Genomic DNA, 19,680 nt, shown 5'->3' on the forward strand with positions numbered 1-19,680 from the left:
TAGCTCCGGGCAATCACCTCGTAAGCACTTTTTTTCTTATTACTAACTTAAAATTAAATTGAAATTATTGGTGCAACCCCTATTTCCTGCTTCAGCTTGTTGAAGAAATATCAGTTCAATGTCCATCACTACAAACAATTTTTCCATACATAGCATTTAATACTTAAAGTTTACATGTAGTAGCCGTTACCATGTAATCAGTGCGCTGTTCAACACAATACTTATTATTAACAGTTCACACAAGGAAGTTTCCAGTAAGCAAGAGGCAGGAAACCGAAACAGATTCTATCTGCAGTTGAAGCTGCATCTGTAAACTAACTCTCTGTTTCAATAGACCAATCGCTCCCGATATGGAGCACCCCTGAATCGGCAATGATAAAACTTTTGAAACAGAAGACACCTGTCTGAAGAGACATGGTGACATGACATTGATGTTTGTTCCTGTATCAACAACGGCTGTGACAGGAATGTTAGTAATAGAAATCTTAATCGAAGCCTGGACCTGTTCATCATAAATGTCGTTAATGTCTTGAGCTTTGTCAGGTGCAAGGTCATCTCGTAAGTCGGTCTCATGGTCGTACCGTATCGCATTAACATACTCAGAATCAGAGGATTCCTTAGTGCCCCCACTCAAAATTCGCAGCGACCTCTTTGAGGCTGAGAGGCGCTGCCTCTAATTTTCCGCAGGATGTTTAACCTGTTTGTTATTCATGGCCTTAAGTGTTTGTTCCGTTTCATATTGGTGCTGGTTATGTGGTACAAATGCCGGTGTAGAGGGGTAAAATCCACTGGGTGCATTCACTTGTGAATAAAATACTTGAGACGGCTGCTGTCGCCCGATCTTTTGGTTGCCGGCAAAACCATTTCCTTGTGAAGGAAAGTTCGCATTTGGTGCCATTTGAAAATTGTTCCGCGGTCCTCTATTCTGTGAAAAGTTGTTCTGATGTGCTGGGTGGCCTCCGCCTGGCCCATGCCACTTACTATATTTCGACCTATAACTTTGATTGTACACTGGCCCATTTGAAAAATTACCAATCGTTTGTGGAGAATTTCCATACTGCTCAGGCGCAGAATTAAAGGGTGGGTTTCCGTACTGATGTTGTACCTGGTGGTTGTAAATTGGGTGGTATCTCTGCTGATTACTGTAATTGGTTTTCTGCTTCCCTTTAAAGTTATTGCCGTTTGCGTTTTGATAACCGCTGGCAGGTTGGTAACAGCGGTCGCAGTAGCTCGCTCTCTCCTTGGGCGCATTGTTGTCCGCGTGCGATGCATTCTGCTGGCTGCCAGGGAAGAATTTGCCGCTGCCAACCTTGGAGCGCACATCCTCGCTAATTAAATCCAAGGAATCCAGCGCAGAAAGGAATGCATTCGTGTCTTCTTCGGACACATTTACTAGTTTCTCTCTAATAGACACAGGGAGTTTGCTTTTGAGAATCATAATTACGTCCTTGGAAGAAATCGGAGAATCCCAGAATTTAATTTTTGCTAGATACTTCTCAAAGTATCGCCGGAGACTTCCATGCTTCTCATTGAAAATTTCCGCACCATACACCTCCTTCCTTAATCTTTGCTGTACCCCATTACTCCAAAATTTTGCCAAGAACATTTTCTCAAACTCTTCATAATTCCTACACGTGTCTACCATTTCCGTTCCCCATAATGCTGCATCACCAGAAATAAAGCCAGTGACGAACTGAATACGCTGTCTGTCTGTCCAGCTCCTGGGAAATATGCCGGAAAAATTCTTTAGGAACACGATGGGGTGTATTTCTCGCTTCTGCGGATGAAAAACAGGAAAAGTGCGATGCTTAATCACACTTTCCTCTTGCATTAAACTCACAATTGTGGGCGGATCATTTATTTTCCCTACTCGGGACTCAACATGACTGTCGTTTTGCATGTAATCAGGCGGTGAACGATAAGGAGTTGACTGACATTCGTCACCGTCTAAAGAGTTGTTCCCTATAGTTTGCGTATGTGTGTGCGGATTTTCTACCCAGTTTCTCAGCATTCTGACTTCGTCCACTACTTGCTGCTTCCACTCGGGAAGATCCCGTGTAAGTGTCCTCCGAATCTGTCCCAATTCAGAAACTACTGTGTCTCCCGACTTACCAGGAGCAGCGAAGATTTCATAAGTTACATCCTTGACAGTCTCCCTAAGCTCCTCCCTGACCTTCTTTTCGATAAAAATATCTTTACCCTTTATCCATTCACTGTAGTGTTCCGACAATGCCTCCGCGTGTGCTTTCACGGTGCTCTTAACCTGTTCCTCGATATTGATTGAGTCTATCTGCCTCGACAGATCCTCTACTACACCTTCAATGTCAGATACTGCATTTCTAACTGAGTTTATTTCTTTGGTAGCTGCCTGAATTTTTGTGTTTAATGTTCCAGATACTTCAGCTATTTCACTTTTCACCTGTTTCTGCATTTTCTGAATTTGATCACTGATCTTAGTTTGCACCTCACCCAAATGGGTATTTAATTCAGCCGTAATTTCTTTATGCAGATCTGTTTTGATTGTGCCTAGCTCTGTTTTTAATGATTCGCTTACAGCATCTAGTCGGGCGTTAACAATCTCATTTTGTGTTTTTATAGTCTCATTTTGTGTTTTTATATTCTCATTTACTGCGTCAAACTGTTGTTTCAGCATTTCCATTAACGCACAGAGGTCATTTGTAGCTGCAGCGGGACGAGTTTGGACTTCAGGGTCACTTTCCCCTGTTACAGACATGGTTAGTTCAGTTTCCACACGGGAACCTACCATTCGCGACCGTAAAGGGTATGGAATACTATTAACGTCTTCACTCCCGTCTCCTGTTGTCACCTGTCTCTGTTTACTATCTGCCATTTTCGTCAGTAAATCAGGTGCTACGCAAGGCTTTCGTCGTTTGTCAGTGACGTGGTGAGTCCGCTAAGAGCACCGCTCTCGCGTGAGCAACAAATGAAACTCTATCTGGCGAGAAGACAAGATGGAACCTAACCGTTTCAGACAAATGAATGAAGATGCTCTTCACTGCAAATTGCGCACACTATCCACCATGTTGAAGATGCAATACAGGTATACTAACAATGGGGAGAAATAATTTCTATTATCAGACTACGAAGAATTTTACTTTGAAAGATAAAATAAAGCAGATTTTCTATAGCGGGAAGGAGATAGAAAGGATGTGGATCGACTTGGAAAAGCAACGTTGCTACTGAAGCACTACACTGCGTATGCAAAATTCTGACTTACTTTTTGATGGCTTGGTTACCGCTATGTTGTCTCAGCAAATTCGCATCTCTTTTCTTTTCCTTTCTCTCGATAATTAAACTGCGTTATCGACCAGCGTATTTTCTGGCATTCTCACAGAGAGATGATGTGTACATGAAACGACAGAACATATATTAACACAAGCACATACAAATTTTCCAAGAATTTGAACTAATTTTTGGTCAAGTCCCTGTTCAGGCGCCAAGTGTGATGTTACAAAATAGAAGTGATGTTGCTATTCAATGGAAAGTTGGAAATTGAGATTTAACTAACTGTTTTATCAATTACAATTGGCGTAAGAATCATGGATTGACCATTGTCATAAAATATTGCATTATGAGATGAGAATAGTTTTACTTGCGGTTTCGCGTGGCTTGAGGCAGTCACAACTAGCGTGCTATTGATTAAGAAGTTGCGTTATCGTCTTTCTAATTACTTCATGATCGTAGATACGATCATACCCGGTTGTGAAGTTATAGTTATGACAAAAAAAATTTCCTAAGGGACCAGAAAGTTCTTAAGGGCGCAAAAACAACTGTAACATCACACAAAAGAGAAATTCAATATTAAAGCTGATGCAAGAAGACGATAAAACAGTTTTCTTTTTATCAATGTAACACGCACATTGGACTGCTGATCTTGGAGTCTGTAATATTAGCAAATTGCATAATTAAAATGAAAATAATACTGAGGAGATAATAGAAATGAGCACTGCTAAATGATTCAGTATTCCCAGAACAAATATTTATTATAACTAAAACATATATCGTACCTTAAGCTTAATACTACAATGACGGTAGATTTTTATGTCCATATCATGTCCATTGAGCGCTCTTTTATGTAGCCATTGTCCTCTTGAGTCGCTCGTGCTTCGTCACGGTAAGTTACAACAGTTCTTCTTCCTACACTTCACTCAAAACTTAGACGGAACACGTTTTTATTTATTTAGTAAAAATAATTAGATCAGACCGCCACAAATCTGCGTCCGTCTTACTCGAGAAAATCAGTAAAAGTCTTTTTAGCGCTCAAGGCTTCATTTCTTCTCCAGCGAACAAAATAGTGAAGGATCGCATATCCATCCGTACTTTTCTGTTTATATTGCCGCCCAAAGACGACGAACTACATTATCTAGAAAAATTCCACCGTCGCCATGCGACGCCTTATTATATATTAATCATTCTTTATAAACAAGTATTCGCCTTCTGCCTGAATTTGCTGTTTTAATTAAGCCAAAAATAGCGAATATCACACACTCCAGGTTCAATGTATTCCTTGGACATACTCATTGACGATGAAACACTGAAATTACATCGGAATTAAATACAAAAGGAACAATACCGCCTTCACTGCAAGATGAGTGAGACTTCTTTGAGTCTGTGCTTTGATCCTTTCCTGTGAGACCAGTATTAGTTTCCGATAAACCACTGCAGGTTCAATGTATTCCATGGACCTTCGCATTGACGATGAAACACAGATATCGCATCGGAACTAAATACAAAACCCACAATGCCGCAATAAGTACAAGAATAGAGACTCTTCTTACAGTCGGTGCTTTGAGCATTCCCTGTGAGACCAGTATTAGTTTCCGATACACCACTGCAGGTTCAATGAATTCCTTAGACATACATATTGACGATGAAACACTGAAATTACATCGGAATTAAATACAAAAGGCACAATGCCGCCATAAGTGCAAGAATAGAGACTCTTCTTACAGTCGGTGCTTTGAGCTTTCCCAGTGAGACCAGTATTAGGTTCCGATACACCACTGCAGGTTCAATGTATTCCTTAGACATACACATTGCCGAAGAAACACTGAAATTACATCGGAATTAAATACAAATGGCACAATGCCGCCATAAGTGCAAGAATAGAGACTCCTCTTACAGTCGGTGCTTTGAGCATTCCCTGTGAGACCAGTATTAGTTTCCGATACACCACTGCAGGTACAATGTATTCCTTGTACCTTCACATTGACGACGAAACACAGAAATCGCATCGGAATTAAATACAAAAGGCACAATGCCGCCTTAAGTACAAGAATAGAGACTCTTCTAACAGTCGGTGCTTTGAGCATTCCCTGTGAGACAAGTATTAGTTTCTGATACACCACTCCAGGTTCAATGTATTCCTTGGACATACTCATTGACGATGAAACACTGAAATTACATCGGAATTAAATACAAAAGGAACAATACCGCCTTAACTGCAAGATGAGTGAGACTTCTTTGAGTCTGTGCTTTGATCCTTTCCTGTGAGACCAGTATTAGTTTCCGATACACCACTGCATGTTCAATGTATTCCATGGACCTTCGCATTGACGATGAAACACAGAAATCGCATCGGAACTAAATACAAAATGCACAATGCCGCAATAAGTACAAGAATAGAGACTCTTCTTTCAGTCGGTGGTTTGAGCATTCCCTGTGAGACCAGTATTAGTTTCCGATACACCACTGCTGGTTTAATGAATTCCTTAGACATACACATTGACGATTGAACACTGAAATTACATCGGAAGTAAATACAAAAGGCACAATGCCGCCATAAGTGCAAGAATAGAGACTCTCCTTACAGTCGGTGCTTTGAGCTTTCCCAGTGAGACCAGTTTTAGGTTCCGATACACCACTGCAGGTTCAATGTATTCCTTAGACATACACATTGCCGAAGAAACACTGAAATTACATTGGAATTAAATACAAAAGTCACAATGCCGCCATAAGTGCAAGAATAGAGACACTTCTTACAGTCGGTGCTTTGAGCATTCCCTGTGAGACCAGTATTAGTTTCCGATACACCACTGCAGGTACAATGTATTCCTTGGACCTTCACATAGACGATGAAACACAGAAATCGCATCGGAATTAAAAGCAAAAGGCACAATGCCGCCTTAAGTACAAGAATAGAGACTCTTCTTATAGTCGGTGCTTTGAGCATTCCCTGTGAGACCAGTATTAGTTTCCGATACACCACCGCAGGTTCAATGCATTCCTTGGACATACACATTGACGATGAAACACAGAACTCGCATCGGAATTAAATACAAAAGGCACAATGCCGCCTTTCGTACAAGAATAGAGCCTCTTCTTACAGTCGGTGCTTTGAGCATTCCCTGTGAGACCAGTAGTAGTTTCCGATACACCACTCCAGGTTCAATGTTTTCCCTGGACATACTCATTAACGATGAAACACTGAAATTACATCGGAATTAAATACAAAAGGAACAATGCCGATATAACTGCAAGGTGAGTGAGACTTCTTTGAGTCTGTGCTTTGATCATTTCCTGTGAGACCAGTATTAGTTTCCGATACACCACTGCAGGTTCAATGTATTCAATGGACCTTCGCATTGACGATGAAACACAGAAATCGCATCGGAACTAAATACAACATGCACAATGCCGCAATAAGTACAAGAATAGAGACTCTTCTTACAGTCGGTGCTTTGAGCATTCCCTGTGAGACCAGTATTAATTTCCGATACACCACTGCAGGTTCAATGAATTCCTTAGACATACACATTGACGATGAAACACTGAAATTACATCGGAATTAAATACAAATGGCACAATGCCGCCATAAGTGCAAGAATAGAGACTCTTCTTACAGTCGGTGCTTTGAGCTATCCCAGTGAGACCAGTATTAGTTTCCGATACACCACTGCAGGAACAATGTATTCCTTAGACATACACATTGCCGAAGAAACACTGAAATTACATTGGAATTAAATACAAAAGTCACAATGCCGCCATAAGTGCAAGAATAGAGAATTTTCTTACAGTCGGTGCTTTGAGCATTCCCTGTGAGACCAGTATTAGTTTCCGATACACCACTGCAGGTACAATGTATTCCTTGGACCTTCACATAGACGATGAAACACAGAAATCGCATTGGAATTAAATGCAAAAGGCACAATGCCGCCTTAAGTACAAGAATAGAGACTCTTCTTACAGTCGGTGCTTTGAGCATTCCCTGTGAGACCAGTATTAGTTTCCGATATACCACCGCAGGTTCAATGCATTCCTTGGACATACACATTGACGATGAAACACAGAACTCGCATCGGAATTAAATACAAAAGGCACAATGCCGCCTTTCGTACAAGAATAGAGACTCTTCTTACAGTCGGTGGTTTGAGCATTTCCTGTGAGACCAGTATTAGTTTCCGATACACCACTGCAGGTACAATGTATTCCTTGGACCTTCACATAGACGATGAAACATAGAAATCGCATTGGAATTAAATACAAAAGGAACAATGCCGATATAACTGCAAGGTGAGTGAGACTTCTTAGAGTCTGTGCTTTGATCTTTTCCTGTGAGACCAGTATTAGTTTCCGATACACCACTGCAGGTTAAATGTATTATTTGGACCTTCGCATTGACGATGAAACACAGAAATCATATCGGAATGAAATACAAAAGGCACAATGCCGCCCTAAGTACAAGAATAGAGACTCTTCTTACAGTCGGTGTTTGAGCATTCCCTGTGAGACCAGTATTAGTTTCCGATACACCACTGCAGATTCAATGTATTCCTTGGACATACACATTGACGATGAAACACAGAAATCACATCCTAATTAAAAACAAAAGGCACAATGCCGCCTTACGTACAACAATGGAGACTCTTCTTACGGTCGGTGCTTTGAGCATTACCTGTGAGACCAGTATTAGTTCCCGATACACCACTCCAGGTTCAATGTATTCCTTGGTCTTACTCATTGACGATGAAACACTGAAATTACATCGGAATTAAATACAAAACGAACAATGCCGCCTTAACTGCAAGATGAGTGAGACTTCTTAGAGTCTGTGCTTTGATCCTTTCTACTGTGAGACCAGTATTAGTTTCCGATACACCATTGCAGGTTCAATGTATTCCTTGGACCTTCGCATTGACGATGAAACACAGAAATCGAATCGGAACTAAATACAAAATGCACAATGCCGCAATAAGTACAAGAATAGAGACAATTCTTACAGTCGGTGCTTTGAGCATTCCCTGTGAGACCTGTATTAGCTTCCGATACACCACTGCAGGTTCAAAGTATTCCTTAGACATACACATTGACGATGAAACACTGAAATTACATCGGAATTAAATACAAATGGCACAATGCCGCCATAAGTGCAAGAATAGAGACTCCTCTTACAGTCGGTGCTTTGAGCATTCCCTCTGAGACCAGTATTAGCTTCCGATACACCACTGCAGGTACAATGTATTCCTTAGACATACACATTGTCGATAAAACACAGAACTCGCATCGGAATTAAATACAAAAGGCACAATGCCACCTTTCGTACAAGAATAGAGACACTTCTTACAGTCGGGGCTTTGAGCATTCCCTGTGAGACCAGTATTAGTTTCCGATACACCACTCCAGGTTTAAAAGTTTTCCCTGGACATACTCATTGACGATGGAACACTGAAATTACATCGGAATTAAATACAAAAGGAACAATGCCGATATAACTGCAAGGTGAGTGAGACTTCTTAGAGTCTGTGATTTGATCCTTTCCTGTGAGACCAGTATTAGTTTCCGATACACCACTGCACGTTCAATGTATTCTTTGGACCTTCGCATTGACGATGAAACACAGAAATCATATCGGAATGAAATACAAAAGGCACAATGCAGCCTTAAGTACAAGAATAGAGACTCTTCTTACAGTCTGTGTTTGAGCATTCCCTGTGAGACCAGTATTAGTTTCCGATACACCACTGCAGATTCAATGTATTTCTTGGACATACACATTGACGATGAAACACAGAAATCACATCGGAATTAAATACAAAAGGCACAATGCCGCCTTACGTACAAGAGGAGAGACTCTTCTTACGGTCGGTGCTTTGAGCATTACCTGTGAGACCAGTATTAGTTTCCGATACACCACTCCAGGTTCAATGTATTCCTTGGACATACTCATTGACGATGTAACACTGAAATTACATCGGAATTAAATACAAATGGCACAATGTCGCCATAGGTGCAAGAATAGAGACTCCTCTTACAGTCGGTGCTTTGAGCATTCCATGTGAGACCAGTATTAGTTTCCGATACACCACAGCAGGTACAGTGTATTCCTTGTACCTTCACATCGACGATGAAACACAGAAATCGCATCGGAATTAAATACAAAAGGCACAATGCCGCCTTAAGTACAAGAATAGAGACTCTTCTAACAGTCGGTGCTTTGAGCATTCCCTGTGAGACCAGTATTAGTTTCTGATACACCACTGCAGGTTCAATGTATTCCTTGGACATACACATTGACGATGAAACACAGATATCGCATCGGAATTAAATACAGAAGGCACAATGCAGCCTTACGTACAAGAATAGAGACTCTTCTTAAAGTCGGTGCTTTGAGCATTACCTGTGAGACCAGTATTAGTTTCGAATACACCACTGCAGGTTCAATGAATTCCTTAGACATACACATTGACGATGAAACACTGAAATTACATCGGAATTAATTACAAAAGGAACAATGCCACCTTAACTGCAAGATGAGTGAGACTTCTTAGAGTCTGTGCTTTGATCATTTCTACTTTGAGACCAGTATTAGTTTCCGATACACCACTGCAGGTTCAATGTATTCCATGGACCTTCGCATTGACGATGAAACACAGAAATCGCATCGGAACTAAATACAATATGCACAATGCCGCAATAAGTACAAGAATAGAGACTCTTCTTACAGTCGGTGCTTTGAGCATTCCCTGTGAGACCAGTATTAGTTTCCAATACACCACTGCAGGTTCAATGAATTCCTTAGACATACACATTGACGATGAAACACTGAAATTACATCGGAATTAAATACAAAAGGCACAATGCCGCCATAAGTGCAAGAATAGAGACTCTTCTTACAGTCGGTGCTTTGAGCTTTCCCAGTGAGACCAGTATTAGTTTCCGATACACCACTGCAGGTACAATGTAATCCTTAGACATACACATTGCCGAAGAAACAATGAAATTACATTGGAATTAAATACAAAAGTCACAATGCCGCCATAAGTGCAAGAATAGAGAATTTTCTTACAGTCGGTGCATTGAGCATTCCCTGTGAGACCAGTATTAGATTCCGATACACCACTGCAGGTACAATGTATTCCTTGGACCTTCACATAGACGATGAAACACAGAAATCGCATTGGATTTAAATGCAAAAGGCACAATGCCGCCTTAAGTACAAGAATAGAGACTCTTCTTACAGTCGGTGCTTTGAGCATTCCCTATGAGACCAGTATTAGTTTCCGATATACCACCGCAGGTTCAATGCATTCCTTGGACATACACATTGACGATGAAACACAGAACTCGCATCGGAATTAAATACAAAAGGCACAATGCCGCCTTTCGTACAAGAATAGAGACTCTTCTTACAGTCGGTGCTTTGAGCATTCCCTGTGAGACCAGTATTAGTTCCCGATACACCACTTCAGGTTCAATGTATTCCTTGGACATACTCATTGACGATGAAACACTGAAATTACATCGGAATTAAATACAAAAGGAACAATGCCGCCTTAACTGCAAGATGAGTGAGACTTCTTAGAGTCTGTGCTTTGATCCTTTCTACTGTGAGACCAGTATTAGTTTCCGATACACCATTGCAGGTTCAATGTATTCCTTGGACCTTCGCATTGACGATGAAACACAGAAATCGAATCGGAACTAAATACAAAAGGCACAATGCCGCAATAAGTACAAGAATAGAGACTCTTCTTACAGTCGGTGCTTTGAGCATTTCCTGCGAGACCAGTATTAGTTTCCGATACACCACTGCAGGTTCAAAGTATTCCTTAGACATACACATTGACGATGAAACACTGAAATTACATCGGAATTAAATACAAATGGCACAATGCCGCCATAAGTGCAAGAATAGAGACTCCTCTTACAGTCGGTGCTTTGAGCATTCCCTCTGAGACCAGTATTAGTTTCCGATACACCACTGCAGGTACAATGTATTCCTTAGACATACACATTGCCGAAGAAACACCGAAATTACATTGGAATTAAATACAAAAGTCACAATGCCGCCATAAGTGCAAGAATAGGGACTCTTCTTACAGTCGGTGCTTTGAGCATTCCCTGTGAGACCAGTATTAGTTTCCGATACACCACTGCAGGTACAATGTATTCCTTGGACCTTCACATAGACGATGAAACACAGTAATGGCATCGGAATTAAATGCAAAAGGCACAATGCCGCCTTAAGTACAAGAATAGAGACTCTTCTTACAGTCGGTGCTTTGAGCATTCCCTGTGAGACCAGTATTAGTTTCCGATACACCACCGCAGGTTCAATGCATTCCTTGGACATACACATTGTCGATGAAACACAGAACTCGCATCGGAATTAAATACACAAGGCACAATGCCACCTTTCGTACAAGAATAGAGACTCTTCTTACAGTCGGTGCTTTGAGCATTCCCTGTGAGACCAGTATTAGTTTCCGATACACCACTCCAGGTTCAATGTTTTCCCTGGACATACTCATTGACGATGAAACACTGAAATTACATCGGAATTAAATACAAAAGGAACAATGCCGATATAAGTGCAAGGTGAGTGAGACTTCTTAGAGTCTGTGCTTTGATCCTTTCCTGTGAGACCAGTATTAGTTTCCGATACACCACTGCAGGTTCAATGTATTCTTTGGACCTTCACATAGACGATGAAACACAGAAATCGCATCGGAATTAAATACAAAAGGCACAATGCCGCCTTACGTACAAGAATAGAGACTCTTCTAACAGTCGGTGCTTTGAGCATTCCCTGTGAGACCAGTATTAGTTTCTGATACACCACTGCAGGTTCAATGTATTCCTTGGACATACACATTGACGATGAAACACAGATATCGCATCGGAATTAAATACAGAAGGCACAATGCAGCCTTACGTACAAGAATAGAGACTCTTCTTAAAGTCGGTGCTTTGAGCATTACCTGTGAGACCAGTATTAGTTTCGAATACACCACTGCAGGTTCAATGAATTCCTTAGACATACACATTGACGATGAAACACTGAAATTACATCGGAATTAATTACAAAAGGAACAATGCCACCTTAACTGCAAGATGAGTGAGACTTCTTAGAGTCTGTGCTTTGATCGTTTCTACTTTGAGACCAGTATTAGTTTCCGATACACCACTGCAGGTTCAATGTATTCCATGGACCTTCGCATTGACGATGAAACACAGAAATCGCATCGGAACTAAATACAATATGCACAATGCCGCAATAAGTACAAGAATAGAGACTCTTCTTACAGTCGGTGCTTTGAGCATTCCCTGTGAGACCAGTATTAGTTTCCAATACACCACTGCAGGTTCAATGAATTCCTTAGACATACACATTGACGATGAAACACTGAAATTACATCGGAATTAAATACAAAAGGCACAATGCCGCCATAAGTGCAAGAATAGAGACTCTTCTTACAGTCGGTGCTTTGAGCTTTCCCAGTGAGACCAGTATTAGTTTCCGATTCACCACTGCAGGTACAATGTAATCCTTAGACATACACATTGCCGAAGAAACAATGAAATTACATTGGAATTAAATACAAAAGTCACAATGCCGCCATAAGTGCAAGAATAGAGAATTTTCTTACAGTCGGTGCATTGAGCATTCCCTGTGAGACCAGTATTAGATTCCGATACACCACTGCAGGTACAATGTATTCCTTGGACCTTCACATAGACGATGAAACACAGAAATCGCATTGGAATTAAATGCAAAAGGCACAATGCCGCCTTAAGTACAAGAATAGAGACTCTTCTTACAGTCGGTGCTTTGAGCATTCCCTATGAGACCAGTATTAGTTTCCGATATACCACCGCAGGTTCAATGCATTCCTTGGACATACACATTGACGATGAAACACAGAACTCGCATCGGAATTAAATACAAAAGGCACAATGCCGCCTTTCGTACAAGAATAGAGACTCTTCTTACAGTCGGTGCTTTGAGCATTCCCTGTGAGACCAGTATTAGTTCCCGATACACCACTCCAGGTTCAATGTATTCCTTGGACATACTCATTGACGATGAAACACTGAAATTACATCGGAATTAAATACAAAAGGAACAATGCCGCCTTAACTGCAAGATGAGTGAGACTTCTTAGAGTCTGTGCTTTGATCCTTTCTACTGTGAGACCAGTATTAGTTTCCGATACACCATTGCAGGTTCAATGTATTCCTTGGACCTTCGCATTGACGATGAAACACAGAAATCGAATCGGAACTAAATACAAAAGGCACAATGCCGCAATAAGTACAAGAATAGAGACTCTTCTTACAGTCGGTGCTTTGAGCATTTCCTGCGAGACCAGTATTAGTTTCCGATACACCACTGCAGGTTCAAAGTATTCCTTAGACATACACATTGACGATGAAACACTGAAATTACATCGGAATTAAATACAAATGGCACAATGCCGCCATAAGTGCAAGAATAGAGACTCCTCTTACAGTCGGTGCTTTGAGCATTCCCTCTGAGACCAGTATTAGTTTCCGATACACCACTGCAGGTACAATGTATTCCTTAGACATACACATTGCCGAAGAAACACCGAAATTACATTGGAATTAAATACAAAAGTCACAATGCCGCCATAAGTGCAAGAATAGGGACTCTTCTTACAGTCGGTGCTTTGAGCATTCCCTGTGAGACCAGTATTAGTTTCCGATACACCACTGCAGGTACAATGTATTCCTTGGACCTTCACATAGACGATGAAACACAGTAATGGCATCGGAATTAAATGCAAAAGGCACAATGCCGCCTTAAGTACAAGAATAGAGACTCTTCTTACAGTCGGTGCTTTGAGCATTCCCTGTGAGACCAGTATTAGTTTCTGATACACCACCGCAGGTTCAATGCATTCCTTGGACATACACATTGTCGATGAAACACAGAACTCGCATCGGAATTAAATACACAAGGCACAATGCCACCTTTCGTACAAGAATAGAGACTCTTCTTACAGTCGGTGCTTTGAGCATTCCCTGTGAGACCAGTATTAGTTTCCGATACACCACTCCAGGTTCAATGTTTTCCCTGGACATACTCATTGACGATGAAACACTGAAATTACATCGGAATTAAATACAAAAGGAACAATGCCGATATAAGTGCAAGGTGAGTGAGACTTCTTAGAGTCTGTGCTTTGATCCTTTCCTGTGAGACCAGTATTAGTTTCCGATACACCACTGCAGGTTCAATGTATTCTTTGGACCTTCGCATTGACGATGAAAACAGAAATCATATCGGAATGAAATACAAAAGGCACAATGCAGCCTTAAGTACAAGAATAGAGACTCTTCTTACAGTCGGTGCTTTGAGCATTCCCTGTGAGACCAGTATTAGTTTCCGATACACCACTGCAGGTTCAATGTATTCCTTAGACATACACATTGACGATGATACACTGAAATTACATCGGAATTAAATACAAATGGCACAATGCCGCCATAAGTGCAAGAATAGAGACCCCTCTTACAGTCGGTGCTTTGAGCATTCCCTGTGAGACCAATATTAGTTTCCGATACTCCACTGCAGGTACAATGTATTCCTTGTACCTTCACACAGAAATCGCATCGGAATTAAATACAAAAGGCACAATGCCGCCTTAAGTACAAGAATAGAGACTGTTCTAACAGTCGGTGCTTTGAGCATTCCCTGTGAGACCAGTATTAGTTTCTGATACACCACTGCAGGTTCAATGTATTCCTTGGACATACACATTGACGATGAAACACAGAAATCGCATCGGAATTAAATACAAAAGGCACAATGCCGCCTTACGTACAAGAATAGAGACTCTTCTTACAGTCGGTGCTTTGACCATCCCCTGTGAGACCAGTATAAGTTTCCGATACACCACTCCAGGTTCAATGTATTCCTTGGACATACTCATTGACGATGAAACACTGAAATTACATCGGAATTAAATACAAAAGGAACAATACCGCCTTAACTGCAAGATGAGTGAGACTTCTTTGAGTCTTTGCTTTGATCCTTTCCTGTGAGACCAGTATTAGTTTCCGATACACCACTGCAGGTTCAATGTATTCCATGGACCTTCGCATTGACGATGAAACACAGAAAACGCATCGGAACTAAATACAAAATGCACAATGCCGCAATAAGTACAAGAATAGAGACTCGTCTTACAGTCGGTGCTTTGAGCATTCCCTGTGAGACCAGTATCAGTTTCCGATACACCACTGTAGGTTCAATGAATTCCTTAGTCATACACATTGACGATGAAACACTGAAATTACATCGGAATTAAATACAAAAGGCATAATGCCGCCATAAGTGCAAGAATAGAGACTCTTCTTACAGTCGGTGATTTGAGCTTTCCCAGTGAGACCAGTATTAGTTTCCGATACATCACTGCAGGTTCAATGTATTCCTTAGACATACACATTGCCGAAGAAACACAGAAATCACATCGGAATTACATACAAAAGGCACAATGCCGCCTTACGTCTTACGTACAGGAATAGAGACTCTCCTTACGGTCCGTGCTTTGAGCATAACCTGTGAGACCAGTATTAGTTTCCGATACACCACTCCAGGTTCAATGTATTCCTTGGACATACTCATTGACGATGAAACACTGAAATTACATCGGAATTAAATACAAATGGCACAATGTCGCCAAGGGTGCAAAAATAGAGACTCCTCTTACAGTCGGTGCTTTGAGCATTCCCTGTGATATCAGTATTAGTTTCCGATACATCACAGCAGGTACAATGTCTTCCTTGTACCTTCACATTGACGATGAAACACAGAAATCGCATCGGAATTAATTACAAAAGGCACAATACCGCCTTAAGTACAAGATTAGAGACTCTTCTAACAGTCGGTGCTTTGAGCATTCCCTGTGAGACCAGTATTAGTTTCTGATACACCACTGCAGGTTCAATGTATTCCTTGGTCACACACATTGACGATGAAACACAGATATCACATCGGAATTAAATACAAAAGGCACAATGCCGCCTTACGTACAAGAATAGAGACTCTTCGTACAGTCGGTGCTTTGAGCATTACCTGTGAGACCAGTATTAGTTTCCGATACACCACTCAAGGTTCAATATATTCCTTGGACATACTCATTGACGATGAAACACTGAAATTACATCGGAATTAAATACAAACGGAACAATACTTCCTTAACAGCAAGATGAGTGAGACTTCTTTGAGTCTGTGCTTTGATCCTTTCCTGTGAGACCAGTATTAGTTTCCGATACACCAATGCAGGTTCAATGTATTCCACGGACCTTCGCATTGACGATGAAACACAGAAATCGCATCGGAACTGAATTCAAAATGCACAATGCCGCAATAAGTACAAGAATAGAGACTCTTCTTACAGTCCGAGCTTTGAGCATTCCCTGTGAGACCAGTATTAGTTTCCGATACACCACTGCAGGTTCAATGAATTCCTTAGACATACACATTGACGATGAAACACTGAAATTACATCGGAATTAAATACAAAAGGAACAATGTGGATATAACTGCAAGGTGAGTGAGACTTCTTAGAGTCTGTGCTTTGATGCTTTCCTGTGAGACCAGTGTTAGTTTCCGATACACCACTGCAGGTTAAATGTATTCCTTGGACCTTCGCATTGACGATGAAACCCAGAAATCATATCGGAATGAAATACAAAAGGCACAATGCCGCCTTAAGTACAAGAATAGAGGCTCTTCTTACAGTCGGAGTTTGAGCATTCCCTGTGAGACCAGTATTAGTTTCCGATACACCACTGCACATTCAATGTATTCCTTGGACATACACATTGACGATGAAGCACAGAAATCACATCGGAATTAAATACAAAAGGCACAATGCCGCCTTACGTACATGAATAGAGACTCTTCTTACGGTCGGTGCTTTGAGCATTACCTGTGAGACCAGTATTACACTCCTGGAAATTGAAATAAGAACACCGTGAATTCATTGTCCCAGGAAGGGGAAACTTTATTGACACATTCCTGGGGTCAGATACATCACATGATCACACTGACAGAACCACAGGCACATAGACACAGGCAACAGAGCATGCACAATGTCGGCACTAGTACAGTGTACATCCACCTTTCGCAGCAATGCAGGCTGCTATTCTCCCATGGAGACGATCGTAGAGATGCTGGATGTAGTCCTGTGGAATGGCTTGCCATGCCATTTCCACCTGGCGCCTCAGTTGGACCAGCGTTCGTGCTGGACGTGCAGACCGCGTGAGACGACGCTTCATCCAGTCCCAAACATGCTCAATGGCGGACAGATCCGGAGATCTTGCTGGCCAGGGTAGTTGACTTACACCTTCTAGAGCACGTTGGGTGGCACGGGATACATGCGGACGTGCATTGTCCTGTTGGAACAGCAAGTTCCCTTGCCGGTCTAGGAATGGTAGAACGATGGGTTCGATGACGGTTTGGATGTACCGTGCACTATTCAGTGTCCCCTCGACGATCACCAGTGGTGTACGGCCAGTGTACGCTCCCCACACCATGATGCCGGGTGTTGGCCCTGTGTGCCTCGGTCGTATGCAGTCCTGATTGTGGCGCTCACCTGCACGGCGCCAAACACGCATACGACCATCATTGGCACCAAGGCAGAAGCGACTCTCATCGCTGAAGACGACACGTCTCCATTCGTCCCTCCATTCACGCCTGTCGCGACACCACTGGAGGCGGGCTGCACGATGTTGGGGCGTGAGCGGAAGACGGCCTAACGGTGTGCGGGACCGTAGCCCAGCTTCATGGAGACGGTTGCGAATGGTCCTCGCCGATACCACAGGAGCAACAGTGTCCCTAATTTGCTGGGAAGTGGCGGTGCGGTCCCCTACGGCACTGCGTAGGATCCTACGGTCTTGGCGTGCATCCGTGCGTCGCTGCGGTCCGGTCCCAGGTCGACGGGCACGTGCACCTTCCGCCGACCACTGGCGACAACATCGATGTACTGTGGAGACCTCACGCCCCACGTGTTGAGCAATTCGGCGGTACGTCCACCCGGCCTCCCGCATGCCCACTATACGCCCTCGCTCAAAGTCCGTCAACTGCACATACGGTTCACGTCCACGCTGTCGCGGCATGCTACCAGTGTTAAAGACTGCGATGGACCTCCGTATGCCACGGCAAACTGGCTGACACTGACGGCGGCGGTGCACAAATGCTGCGCAGCTAGCGCCATTCGACGGCCAACACCGCGGTTCCTGGTGTGTCCGCTGTGCCGTGCGTGTGATCATTGCTTGTACAGCCCTCTCGCAGTGTCCGGAGCAAGTATGGTGGGTCTGACACACCGGTGTCAATGTGATCTTTTTTCCATTTCCAGGAGTGTAGTTTCCGATACACCACACCAGGTTCAATGTATTCCTTGGACATACTCATTGACGATGAAACACTGAAATTACATCGGAATTAAATACAAAAGGAACAATGCCGCCTTAACTGCAAGATGAGTGAGACTTCATAGAGTCTGTGCTTTGATCCTTTCCTGTGAGACCATTATTTGTTTCCGATACACCACTGCAGGTTCAATGTATTCCTTGGACCTTCGCATTGACGATGAAACACAGAAATCGCATCGGAACTAAATACAAAAGCACAATGCCGCAATAAGTACAAGAATAGGGACTCTTCTTACAGTTGGTGATTTCAGCATTCCCTTTGGGACCAGTATTAGTTTCCGATATTCCACTGCAGGTTCAATGTATTCCGTAGACATACACATTGACGATGAAACACTGATATTACATCGGAATTAAATACAAAAGGCAAAATGCCGCAATACGTGCGAGAATAGAGAATCTTCTTCCAGTCGGTGCTTTGACCATTCCCTGTGAGACCAGTATCAGTTTCCGATACACCACTCCAGGTTCAATGTATTCCTTGGACATACTCATTGACGATGAAACACTGAAATTACATTGGAATTAAATACAAATGGCACAATGTCGCCAAGGGTACAAAAATAGAGACTCCTCTTACAGTCGGTGCTTTGAGCATTCCCTGTGAGATCAGTATTAGTTTCCGATACACCACAGCAGGTACAATGTATTCCTTGTACCTTCACATTGACGATGAAACACAGAAATCGCATCGGAATTAAATACAAAAGGCACAATACCGCCTTAAGTACAAGATTAGAGACTCTTCTAACAGTCGGTGCTTTGAGCATTCCCTGTGAGACCAGTATTAGTTTCTGATACACCACTGCAGGTTCAATGTATTCCTTGGACATACACGTTGACGATGAAAAACAGATATCGCATCGGAATTAAATACAAAAGGCAAAATGCCGCCTTACGTACAAGAATAGAGACTCTTCTAACAGTCGGTGTTTGAGCATTCCCTGTGAGACCAGTATTAGTTTCTGATAC

This window comes from Schistocerca americana, unplaced genomic scaffold (genome assembly GCF_021461395.2).
Source record: "Schistocerca americana isolate TAMUIC-IGC-003095 unplaced genomic scaffold, iqSchAmer2.1 HiC_scaffold_13, whole genome shotgun sequence".
NCBI lineage: Eukaryota > Metazoa > Arthropoda > Insecta > Orthoptera > Acrididae > Schistocerca > Schistocerca americana.